This window comes from Hordeum vulgare, chromosome 2H (genome assembly GCF_904849725.1).
Source record: "Hordeum vulgare subsp. vulgare chromosome 2H, MorexV3_pseudomolecules_assembly, whole genome shotgun sequence".
Classification (NCBI taxonomy): Eukaryota; Viridiplantae; Streptophyta; class Magnoliopsida; order Poales; family Poaceae; genus Hordeum; species Hordeum vulgare.
In genome coordinates this window covers 391,709,301-391,722,768 of record NC_058519.1, presented here as the reverse complement: position 1 = coordinate 391,722,768, position 13,468 = coordinate 391,709,301, and positions in this window count along the sequence as shown.

The window sequence follows — 13,468 nt, the reverse complement described above, 5'->3', positions numbered from 1 at the left end:
TGTTTGGATGCAAGAAGTGGGAGATGGGTTTAGAGCATAAAAATATTATATAGTTTAATTGAGAACTCAATCTACTAAAACTTCACACTTGGTCTCCTTCGGAATCTTATTTTGACTCATCCCCAGACCATCAGTCAGGCATGAGTCAAAATGATCCTCTCCCTTTCGACTTCAAGCACTCATGCAATCGATGAGTTCAAGCAAGATATGCTGGCACCTAGGATGGCTAAGAGAATAATGATGGGGAAGGAAGACAAAAAAGGTGTGAAAGGCTCACATCAATGAGGACAATCATAGGCGAGAGAAAGCCAAATGATAGATATGATGTCAGGAGTATGGATTTTCATGCAAGGGATGCACATATGAGCTAAGGTAAGCTCTCCAATGGAACTAGTGGGGTGCATCCAACTTGCTTGCTCATGAAGACCTAGAGCTCATTGGAGGAGGCTCATCATTGGAATATACAAGCAGTTCTATAGTCTAAAGGTCCCCATATAGTTATACATGAATGATAATCTCTATGGAGTACAAATAAAACAACGGAGTACGAGTGTGGATCTTTCAAAAGGAATATTAGTGTTGCCCCCTTCTCTTTTTTTGTGGCCTCTTTGGCTCTTTCTATTTATTTCTCATTTGTCCTCTTTGGGATCATTTCATGTGTCCTCTTTTGGGATCTTTTCCTCACTTAAGGGCAACACTCTATATTCTACAAGAATAAAAAGAAGATCTTCACACTTTATAAGAAGTATTCAACATAAAGACAAATGAAAACTATCATGATCTATGCCACTGTATGCCTCTGCCAGTGTAGCAAGATATGCACTGAAACTAGCGCGTCATGCAACAATAATAAGGGCATGGCCCAGCTAGCATGCGGCTCCTCGATCAAGCAAAAACATGTATGACATGAAGATCAAGTCATTAGATGGTGGATGTTGCATGCCAATGTATCTCGGAAAGGCTATGGAAATGCCTTAATAGATAGGTATGGTGGTTGTTTTGAGGAAGGATATAATGAGGCTTATGATGACAGAGCGTGTCATGCCAAGGGTTTGGATGCATCGGCGAAGTATGCACCAACTCTCAAGATGAGAAAGGGAAATGCACCGTACCGAAGAGGTTGGCAAAATATGGACGGTGGAAGGGCCAACAATCGAATACTCACATTAGTCTAAAGAACTCATGCACTTATTCTCGGTAACTCTCTATCTAGTCAGGAGATTCACAAAGAGACAAGTACCCCAAGGAGGAGTGTTTGGGGGTTTGGTTATCCTTGCGCATCCTCGGCCCATGGTAACGTGAGGGTACTCTATATATTCCAACCCCTCCAGAGGTTAGCGATCCATCTAGTAGCTAGAGTTCTCAACTAATTTTTTCTAGTTTTTGAAAATACACACGGATTTCCCAAAATACGACACCTATCACTAATAGGCTCGAGCTCTTGACACGAAAAGTCCAAATATTACTCAAATCAATACCTCAAAACTATTGCAAGGTACTACTATACTTAAATAGCAACCTCAGTTACCTACTCATGCAAGACACACAACTGAGTGTTACAAGCCAACTCTCTAAACAAGATAAGCATGATAAATCAAGAGAGTTCCAAAAGAATCATAAATAAAATATCTTAAAAAGATAAAGCATGAAAATTAAGAGCTAAACGTGATAGCAGCTATGAAAAGATAAAGAACACACAAAAAGATAAGCATGAAAACCTATGTTGTGTTCTAGGGTGGAGTGGAGCGTGTTTCTCTCCCAAACAAAGAAGTCTAGGGTACAACTTTTTATGAACAACAAGCAAAACTAAAACAAAGTAAAAAAGTAAAGAGCAGGACGCTCCAAGTATAGCACATAACATATGCAGTGATAAAAATGTAGCATGGAGAAGGACGAACTGATGATTGTTCATGGAGAAGAGGATGCACGGGGGCATCCCCAAGCTTAGACGCTTGAGTCTCCTTGAATATTTCTTGGGAGTGCATGGGGGCATCCCCAAGCTTGAGCGCTTGACACTCGTGGATCTTCTTTCATCATCTTCCATCGCATACTTGAAAAATCCCTTCATACGAAACTCATCATAAGCTGATTAGAGTGGTTAGTACCCATAATTAATTTTTTTATCTCCACTCGAAATAAAGATTTTCATGAAGAGCTACTATTTCTAAATATTTCCAAAAAGATTTTGCAAAGAAAAAGCAAGCTGAAGATTTGCAAAACGATGAAAACGCAAAACATGGAAGAATGTGTGAAAAACAGATGAGCAGATAGTAAATAATTTTTACAGTGCACTTCTGCAACTCAAATCAAAAAACTCAGAACAGACGCAGGAAAGCCAATTGTATAGATCATACTATCAAACAAATTAAGATCAAAAAATGATCTGGTGATTTTTGGTGAATTTTTCCGTCAAGCAGACATAATTAGTTTCTGGACAACATGTCACAACTTTTGAACTTTCTTGCAATCGGAGGCTAAAACTTGGCACAAAGCTTAAAAATAAAGATAAAATGATGTTGATGTTGGAAATGTGCCCTAGAAGCAATAATAAAATGGTTATTATTATATTTCCAGTTCATGATAATTGTCTATTATTCATGGTATAAGTGTATTAACTAGAAACCGTAATACATGTGTGAATACATAGATCACAATGTGTCCCTAGTGAGCCTCTTGTTGGATAGCTCGTTGATCAATGGATGATCATGGTTTCCTGATCATGGACATTGGATGTCATGGTTAACAGGATCACATCATTACGATAATCATGTGATGGACAAGACCCAATCCTAAGCATAGCAATATATCGTGTTGTTCGTATGCTAAAGCTTTTCTAATGTCAAGTATCTTTTCCTTGGACCGTGAGATTGTGCAACTCTCGGATACGGTAGGAGTGCTTTGGGTGTATCAAACATCATAACGCAACTGGGTGACCATAAAGGTGCACTACGGACATCTCCGAAAGTGTCTATTGGGTTGGTAAGAATCAAAACCAGGATTTGTCACTCATGTGAACGGAGAGGTATCTCTGGGCCCACTCGGTAGAACATCATCATAATGGGCTCAGTGTGGCTAAGGATTTATCCATGGGATGATGTTCTATGGAGCGAGTAAAGAGACTTGCCGGTAATGAGATTGAACAAGGTATGGGGATACCGACGATCGAATCTCGGGCAAGTATCATATCGATGGACAAAGGGAATTGCTTATGAGATTAAGTGAATCCTTGACATCGTGGTTCATCCGATGAGATCATCATGGAACATGTGGGAACCAACATGGATATCTAGACCCCATTGTTGGTTATTGACCGGAGAGGTGTCTCGGTCATATCTGCATGCTTCCCGAACCCGTAGGGTCTACACTCTTAAGGTCTGATGACTCTAGGGTTATATGGGAATAGTACGAGGTTACCAAAGGTTGTTCGGAGTCCCGGATGAGATCCCGGATGTCACGAGGAGCTCCAGAATGGTACGGAGGTGAAGATTGATATATAGGATGAGGGGTTTTGGACGCCAGAAATGTTTCGGGTGTCACCGGTAACGTACTGGGACCACCGGAAGGGTTCCGGGGGTCCACCGGGAGGGGACACCAGCCCCAAAGGCTAACATGGGACAAAAGGTGGAAGGGAACCAGCCCAGAGTGGGCTAGTGCGCCTCCCACCTAGGCGCAAGGCGCATCAATAGAGGAAAGGGGGGAAACCCTAGTGCAGATGGACCCAAGGCCCATCTGGGGTGCGCCACCTCCACCTCTCGTGCCCTCGCCGCCGCCTCCCTGATCTGTTGGGGCTGTCGCACCCCTTTGGGTGGGAACTCTAAAGGGGCGCCCCCCCCTCTCCCCCTATATATAGTGGAAGGTTTGGCCTTTGGAGAACACACAGAAATCTTTTCCTCCCTCTCCAGGCAGCCCCGTTCTTCTTCCTCCTCTTTCGCGCAGCTTGGAGAAGCTCCCAAGAATTCCTTGTAGCTCCACCGCCACCATGCCGTCATGCTGCCAGAGCTCTCCCTCAACATATCCCTCATCCTTGCTGGATCAAGGCGTGGGAGACGTCACCGGGTTGTACGTGTGTTGAACGTGGAGGTGTCGTGGTTCGGCACATATATCGGAATCACACCGCGATATGAATCGTTGCAATTACGACTCCATCGACCGCATTCCAGTAACGCTTCCGCTTAGCAATCTTCGAAGGTATGAAGATGCTCTATCCCATTACTCGTTGCTGGTTTCTCCATAGATAGATCCTTGTTTGGCGTAGGAATTTTTTTGAAATTACTACGTTCCCCAACAGTAGCTACAGTAGTAACACACATCAAGACCACTAAAAACTGAAAGTAAAAACTCAAAGTAAAGATAACAAGGGTTGTCTCCCTAGAGCTCTTTATTTATAGCCATAAAGATAGGCTTAACATTTTAATGATGCTCTCGTAGGAATAAGAGTTGTAGAACAAAAAAGAGCATCAAGAAGCAAATACTAAACACTATTAAGTCTAACATGCTTCCTATGCATAGGAATATTGCAATAGAATAATTCATTGAAGCACAAAGCAATAAGCATAGGAAGGCAAAACAAATGCAGCTTCAAAACCTTCAACATAAAGAGAGGGAACTTGATATTATTTAAATATCTATAGGCATATGTTCCCTTCTCATAATAATTTTCAATGGGATCATGAATAAACTCAATAATATAACTATCACATGAGGTATTATTTCCATGATCCAAAAGCTTAAAAGTATCATTACTCTTCTTATAAGTAAAATATTTCTTATTAGGAATAGTGAGAGTAAATCAATCATTATCTTCATGGTAATCATCATATTTAGGAAGCATAGTGTCATCAAAGAAAATTTTCTCCTCAAAAGTTGGGGGACTAAAAATATCATGTTCATAAAACCCGTCATCCCCAAGCTTAGAGCTTTCCATGTCATTAGCAATATTGATATTCAACGAAAGCATAGTAATAACATTGCCACCATCATAATTGTTATGCAAATAATAAAGTTCCATAGGTTTTTTAATTTTCTCCTCAAACACTCCATGCCCTAGTTCAAGATAAAGTTTGTAAAGCTCTCTCATATTTTTGTTGTTTTCCATTAAGCCTAACTAGTGAAATAAAAAAAAGAAACAAAAATATATAATTGCAAGATCTAAAGATATACCTTCAAGCAGTCACCTCCCTGGCAACGGCGCCAGAAATAGCTTGATGTCTACGCACGCTTCTATTCTTGTAGACTATGTTGGGCCTCCAAGCGCAGAGGTTTGTAGGACAACAGCAAATTCCCTCTAGTGGATGACCTAAGTTTATCGAACTCAGGGAAGTAGAGTTTGAAGATGGTCTCTCTCAAGCAACCCTGCAATTAAGATACAAGAAGTCTCTTGTGTCCCCAACACACCTAATACAATTGTCAGTTGTATAGGTGCACCTGTTCGGCAAAGTGATGTTAAAAGGCAAGTGATATGGATGGTAAAACAAGGTATTGTAAATTTTAAATAAAAAGGGCAGCAAGAAAACATGAAACAAAACTGAAAGTAAACGGTGTTCAATGGTGGAAAACAAGGCCTAGGCTTCATACTTTCACTAGTGGCAACTCCCAACAACATTAACATAGTCTAATCACATGATATTTCCACTAAAACATGCAATGGTGACGTACTCGGAGGTCATTCCTTTGTGATCAAGAGAGGACGAGAATTATGTAGGGCTACAAAAGCACACCTCACAGTTTGTAGTTTTTATCTATGGACTTCCCAATGTCACCACGGCCATCCAAAGAGAGTACCAAAATCACCACAACGTATCTCAAGGATAGTCAAAGACAAGCACCAAGAGACTCTCAATCTTCAATCAATTCACAAAAGAGGAAATTACTCATGAAAATATTCTTCTCATCCATGTCCAATAGACCGTTGTCACCATGGTCTCGGGGATTATACTAGATAAGATCAAGTGAGTACATCAATCCAATACATAGAAGAAGGGGAAACATCATGGGATCACCCTAGGTTAACATAGCCTATGATCACAATCAAGGTCACATCATGGGAGAGAGAATTAACCATATAGCTACTGTAGAAGACCTCAGCCCCGAGGAGGAACAACTCCCGCTTCATGGAGGTAGGAAGCAACGTCGATGGAGATGAATCCGGGGGCACTCCCCCGTCCCGACAGGGTGCCGGCATAGGAATTATGGTCCCCCGAAACTTGTTGGCGATGGCGGCGGAGATCGGTATTGCTTCTGGAGAAAAGAGTTCAGAAATCAGGGTTTCCTCCATGGGGGTAAAAATAGGAGCCAAGGTAGGGCACTAGAGAGGGTGGGCCCCACCCATGCGGCCTCCTCGCGCGGCCAGGGGGCAGGCCGCGCCACCAGGGCGCCTGGAGGCCTGGTGGCCCCCCTCTGGCCCTCCTTCGGCCGTCTGGAGTCTTCTTGAAAGCTGATTTTTTATATATTTTTTGTGAATTTTTGGGCAGTGTAAATATGGGTATAAACCTGCAATTCACAGACATCGGCATACATAAACTGGCACTGGGTGCACTAAGTTAGTAGGTTAGTCCAAATATGTTGAAAAAGGTATGAAAGTGTACAAAACACATAGCAGTATCACCTAAAACGTGCATGGAGCAAGCAGAAATTATAGATACGTTTGAAACATATGAGGTCATCAGATAGTCAGCTTGCTACGTAGAGGCCGACCTAATGGGTCATACTAATTGGAGGTCGGATGGTGTGGTCATGTCGTATTCAAGGAGGAAAGCACCAAAGACCGACGTGGCGTCCAAGTAAAGTAGACTAGGTCGGTCCAGCCGCCCTCGGCTGGAGGTCAGTTGTATGTAACCCAAGATCCCCTGGTGGTTGTATGAACCACGGGTCCTTGTCCATGTAGGAAGGTTGACTCATCCAGGGTTTAGGTCAAACGATCTCGAGGTAGATCAACTCTGTAATCATCATCCACATCAGTATAATCAACCAGGACGTAGGGTTTTACCTCCTCAAGAGGGCCTAAATCTGGGTAAATATTGTGTCCCCCTTTCTCCTGCAACCCATCGATCCAAGCTCCACAGTTCTGGACCCCTACCCGAGATCTGCCAGTTTTGGCAGTGGCATTCGTGCTTTCATTGAGAGTTCTGCGGATTGGATCGCCGGAAGGACCGATGGTATGCTTAGTCATCAACGAGGAGATCCTCAACAAGGATGTTTTGGTCCCCAGATAGATCTTCGCATTTGGAAGCATCGAGAACTTCACCCCCTGCCAGGAAGTCGGGTTCGGGAGCCTAGAGTTCACCACTGAACCCCGGGGAGACCATGTGTTAACAAGACTTTTAGCTCCTTTCGAGAAACCTGCGGGTCCCGATGCTTCGGCTTCGGAAGCCGTCTCGCCATTGAGATGACCTTCACCCCTAGTCCGGCCTTAGAGCCTAACGCATTGAACACACCAGAACTCGTCTCAGCCGAATACACCCCGGAGGCGACCTTGAGCACCGCCGGGGCATTAGTGACATGGTCTAACCCCAAATTCACAAGCGGCACGAACTCCGCCAAAACCCTGGTACTACACGAACTAATCGATTAGATCCAAGCCATGGGCATGATGCATAATCAATCTATAGTGTACGATCAGATCAGGTTCAAACCCGACGACAAGAAAATTCACATCTCGCCCATCGCGCATCTGATGAACATTGTCAAGTGCCCGGTTAAGGGCTCCCCACACGACCTACGAGAACTAAGGACGGTATATGTCCCGATCACTGATTAGCCAGACTTACACGATAATCAGGAGTATCTATCTCGCCCCGGCAATATTTCGGGGCCAATGGTTGATCCGATGCGTGACCCAGCCACACATGCATCCACCAAGATCTGTTACCCACAAGTTACGGGAACTCAAAATATTTTCCCACCCTCCTCCCAATTCAATCTTAAAGCGAAAGAGTTTGGTCTATCACTCCCACGTGAAGTCACACAACGGCCATGGGAATTAGTACACCACTTCTGGGCTAGATTCCTCCTCAGTAAGAGGACAGAGGATCGTGACGGACATGAGCTTATTAGCACCTTCCAGCATCATTTTCGTGATGAGGGCATCCTCAATGCCCTCTCACGTTGCCTTATTCATACCCTCGCCGAGTTATCAAGCCTAGTTCTCAAATACTGTGCCATGGAAAGCACTTGGCAGTTACAACAAATGTGCAATGATCCTAGCCTTACTGAGCAAACCAGACACATCCGGACAAGACGCACACCCCCACTCATGGGGCCGATTACCTCCGACACTCAACAAAGAGAACATGGACAAGGTCCAGGTCGGTCCTCAACATACTAATGGACAATCCATGCCCCATACACACCGCCCCGCCTGAAACAAGTTCCACCCATAGCCTTCGAGCATGCTGGGTCGTGAGGCAGGTCTCAAAAAGGAGGGAAGGCATCCTCAAGGCAACATCCACGAAGGTCCTTCCAGGAGCGCCGTCGGATAACAACACAGATATCTTAATGATCTTCGAAACATTTACGTGAAAGAACCAAAGAAAAAGAACCTTTAGGGAGCTCCATCAAATCCACCATGTAGTGGGAGCAAACCCATGGTCGAACACACCCATTACTTTCGACCAGGGCGACGAGTCGATGACTAGCATAGGCCGGACACCTGTCGCCTTAGTCCTGAACCGCATAGTCGATGGCTTCAGACTCAACAAGGTGTTAATGGATGGGGGCAGCAACCTCAACCTCATCTACGAGGACACAATTGAAAAAATGCAGTTCGACCAATCTCGAATCGAGCTAAGCTCAACCACCTTCCGGGGTATTGTTCCCGAGAGAGAGGCCCGCTGCACCGGATGAGTAACGCGCGACGTAGTATTCGGTACACCCGAGAACTACCGATCCTAAGGGATCCTCTTTCATATCGACCCATTTCACAATGGTTACCACGCCCTATTGGGACGCGAAGCCTTCACAAGATTCTAGGCCATACCGCACTACGGGTACATGAAACTCAAAATGCCAGGGCCAAACAACGTGATCATAGTGATGAGTGACCCCAAAGAGCCTTCCGAGGTGAAAACAAAACGGTATCCCTAGCCCTGGTGGTATTAGCCGAGACCCTCGCCGCAGAGGAACTCACGGCACTACGTGCGGTGTTGGAAAAAGATGACGTGATCCTCGGCAAGCAGCCCAATTCCACATCCTTCAAACCTCTAGACGAGATCGTCAAGTTCCAGGTACACCCAACGGACCCCAATAATACCGCGTCCATCAGACCACATCTGGAGCCCGCAATCGACGAAGTAGTACTCGCCTTCTTGTGCGATAATTGGGACATATTTGTATGGCACCCCTCAGACGTGCGAGGAATCCCTCGGGGGCTAGCGGAACACACCCTGAACATATTTGTAGGCTTCAACCCTGTCAAATAGGACCTGCATCGATTTTCCGAACCAAAGCGTCAAGCTATGGGCGAAGAACTTTCCAAGCTCCTGGAAGCCGGGTTCATCAGAGACAATAAACATCTCGATTGGTTGGCAAACCTGGTCATGGTACTAAAGAAGGACAAATCTTGGCGGCTATGTGTCGATTTGAAGAACTTAAACAAAGTCTGCCCTAAAGATACTTTTCAGTTACCTCGAATAGACCAAATTATCGATGCAACAACCGGACATGACTCCTTGTGTTTCCTCGACTCCTACTCCCGATACCATCAGATCAAAATGAAGGAATCTGATCAGGCCACAACGGGCTTTATAACACCCTACGGGTCATTCTACTTAAACACAATGCCATTCGGGTTAAAAAGAATGCGGGGCCACTTACCAGCGCATGATCCATACATGCCTGGGGAAACAGATCAGAAAAACTATGGAGGCATACGTGGACGATGTGGTTGTTAAGATGAGACACGTAAGCTAGTCGGTAGACGACCTGAGGGAAACCTTCGCCAACCTACGGGCATACGATATATGGCTTAATGTGGATAAGTGTGTTTTTGGAATCCCAACCGGCAAAATCCTCAGACTTATAGTGTCGCAAAGTGGAATCGAGGCCAATCCGGCCAAAAAACGAGCACTATCACAACTCACCACCCCAACAGAGCTACAACACATCCAAAAGTTGGCAGGCTGCTGATACGTCCATTTTGCATCATGTTTTCATGTTGATATTTACGCTTCTTGGGCTGTTATTTCACTTCACGGTACAATTCTTATGCCTTTTCTCTCTTATTTTGCAAGGTTTACATGAAGAGGGAGAATGCCGGCAGCTGGAATTATGTCCTAGAAGAGGCGCAAAGTTGAGATACCTATTCTGCGCAACTCCAAACGCCGTAAAAATCAACGAGGATTTTTTTTCCGGATTTATAAAAAATACTGGGCCGAAGAAGCGCCACAGGGGCGCCAGTAGGTGGCCACAAGCCTGCACGGTGCGGCCACCCCCCAGGTCGCGCCAAGGGGGCTTGTGGGCAGCCTGCTGTCCCACTGGCGCCCCCTCTTCTGCTATATGAAGGGTTTCGTCCAGGAAAAAATCAAGGAGGAGATTTTTCGTGGATTTTCTGCCACCGCGAGGCGGAACTTGAGCAGAACCAATCGAGAGCTCCGGCAGGACGATCCTGCCGGGGAAACTTCCCTCCCGAAGGGGGAAATCGTCGCCATCATCATCACCAACACTCCTCGCATTGGAGGGGACTCGTCACCATCAACATCTTCATCAGCACCATCTCATCTCCAAACCCTAGTTCATCACTTGAAACCAATCTCCGTCTCGCGACTCCGATTGGTACTTGTAAGGTTGCTAGTAGTGTTAATTACTCTTTGTAGTTGATGCTAGTTGGATTACTTGGTGGAAGATTTTATGTTCAGATCCTTGATGCTACTCATTACCTCTCTGTTCATGAATATGATTATGCTTTGTGAGTAGTTACTTTTGTTCTTGAGGACATGGGATAAGTCATGCTAATAATAGTCATGTGAATTTGGTATTCGTTCGGTATTTTGATATCTCGCATGTTGTTTTTCCTCTAGTGGTGTTATGTGAACGTCGACTACATAACACTTCACCATTATTTGGGCCTAGAGGAAGGCATTGGGAAGTAGTAAGTAGATGATGGGTTGCTAGAATGACAGAAGCTCAAACCCTAGTTTATGTGTTGCTTCGTAAGGGGCTGATTTGGATCCACTAGTTTAATGATACGGTTAGACTTTGTGTTAATTCTTCTTTCGTAGTTGCGTATGCTTGCGAGAGGGGTTAATCATAAGTGGGATGCTTGTCCAAGTAAGGGCAGTACCCAAGCGCCGGTACACCCACATATCAAACTATCAAGGTAACGGACGCGAATCATATGAACATGATGAAAACTAGCATGACAGAAATTCCCGCGTGTCCTCGGGAGCGTTTTTCCTCCTATAAGACTTTGTCAAGGCTTGTCCCTTGGTACAAAAGGGATTGGGCCACTTTGCTGCACGGTTGCTACTTTTGTTACTTGTTGCTCGCTACGAATCATCTCAATACACAATCACTTGTTACCGACAATTTCAGTGCTTGTAGAATTTACCTTGTTGAAAACCACTTGTCAGATCCTTCTGCTCCTCGTTGGGTTCGACACTCTTACTTATCAAAACAACTATGATTGATCCCCTATACTTGTGGGTCATCAAGACTCTTTTCTGGCGCCGTTGCCGGGGAGTGAAGCGCCTTTGGTAAGTGGAACTTGGTAAGGAAACATTCATATAGTGTGCTGAAATTTATTGTCACTTGTCACTATGGATACTAATCCTTTGAGGGGCTTGTTCGGGGTATCTTCACCTCGAACGGAAGCACAAAGAGTTTCTCCCCAACCTGCTGCACCTACTGAAAATATTTTCTTTGAATTTCCTTCGCGTATGCTTGAGAAACTGTTGGCTAATCCTTTTACACGAGATGGAACATCACATCCAGACTTGCATCTAATCTATGTAGATGAAGCTTGTGGTTTATTTAAGCTTGCAGGTTTTCCCGAGGATGAGGTCAAGAAGAAGGTATTTCCTTTATCTTTGAAGGATAAGGCGTTGACATGGTATAGGCTATGTGATGATACTGGATCATGGGACTACAATCGGTTGAAATTGGAATTTCATCAAAAGTTTTATCATATGCATTTAGTACATCGTGATCGGAATTATATTTACAATTTTTGGCCTCGTGACAGAGAAAGCATCGCTCAAGCTTAGGGAGGCTTAAATCAATGCTATATTCATGCCCCAATCATGAGCCCTCGAGAGAAATTATCATTCAGAACTTCTATGCTCGACTTTCTCATGATGATCGCACCATGCTTGACACTTCTTGTACCGGTTCTTTTATGAAGAGAGATATTGACTTCAAATGGAATTTATTAGAGAGAATTAAACGCAACTCTGAAGATTGGGAGCTTGAAAAAGGTAAGGAGTCAGGTATGAATTTCACTTTTGATTGCGTTAAATCCTTTGTTGAGACAAATACTTTTTGTGACTTTAGCACTAAGTATGGACTTGACTCTGAGATAGTAGCTTCACTGTGTGAATCCTTTGCTGCTCATATTGATCTCCCCAAAGAGAAGTGGTTCAAATATCATCCTCCTTTAGAAGTCAATGTAGTTAAACCCACTCCAATTGAAGAGAAAGTCATTGCCTACAATGATCATGTTGTTCCCAGTGCTTACATTGAGAAACCACCTTTCCCTGTTAGGATAAAGGATCATTCTAAAGCTGCAACTGTGATACGTAGAGGCTACATTAGAACATCTACACCCCCTGAGCAAATTAGAGTTGAACCTAGCATTGCCATCATCAAAGATCTTCTGTCTGACGATGTTGAGGGACATAATATTCACTTCTGTGAAGATGCTGCAAGAATTGCTAAACCTCACGCTAGAGACAAACATAGGCCTATAGTTGGCACACATGTTGTTTCTGTTAAAATAGGAGATCATTGCTATCATGGTTTATGTGACGTGGGTGCTAGTGTTAGTGCAATACCTCAATCCTTATATGATGAAATCAAAGATGAGATTGCACCTGTTGAGATAGAACCTATTGATGTCACTATCAGCTTGCCAATAGAGATACTATCTGCCCTGTGGGAATTGTTAGGGATGTTGAAGTCTTGTGTGGTAAATCGAAGTATCCTGCTGATTTCCTCATTCTTGCTACCGCTCAAGATAGCTTTTGTCCCATCATATTTGGCAGACCTTTTCTCAATACCGTCAATGCTCATATTGACTGTGAGAAGCAAACTGTCACTATTAGCTTTGGTGGTGTGTCACGTGAGTTCAATTTCTCCAAGTTTGGTAGACAACCTCATGAAAAAGAGTTGCCTACTAGGGATGAAACTATTGCCTTAGCTTCTATTGTCGTGCCTCCTACTGATCCCTTAGAGAAATACTTGCTTGAGCATGAAAATGATATTCGTATGGATGAAAGGGATGAGATAGATAGAGTTGTGTTTGAACAATATCCTATCC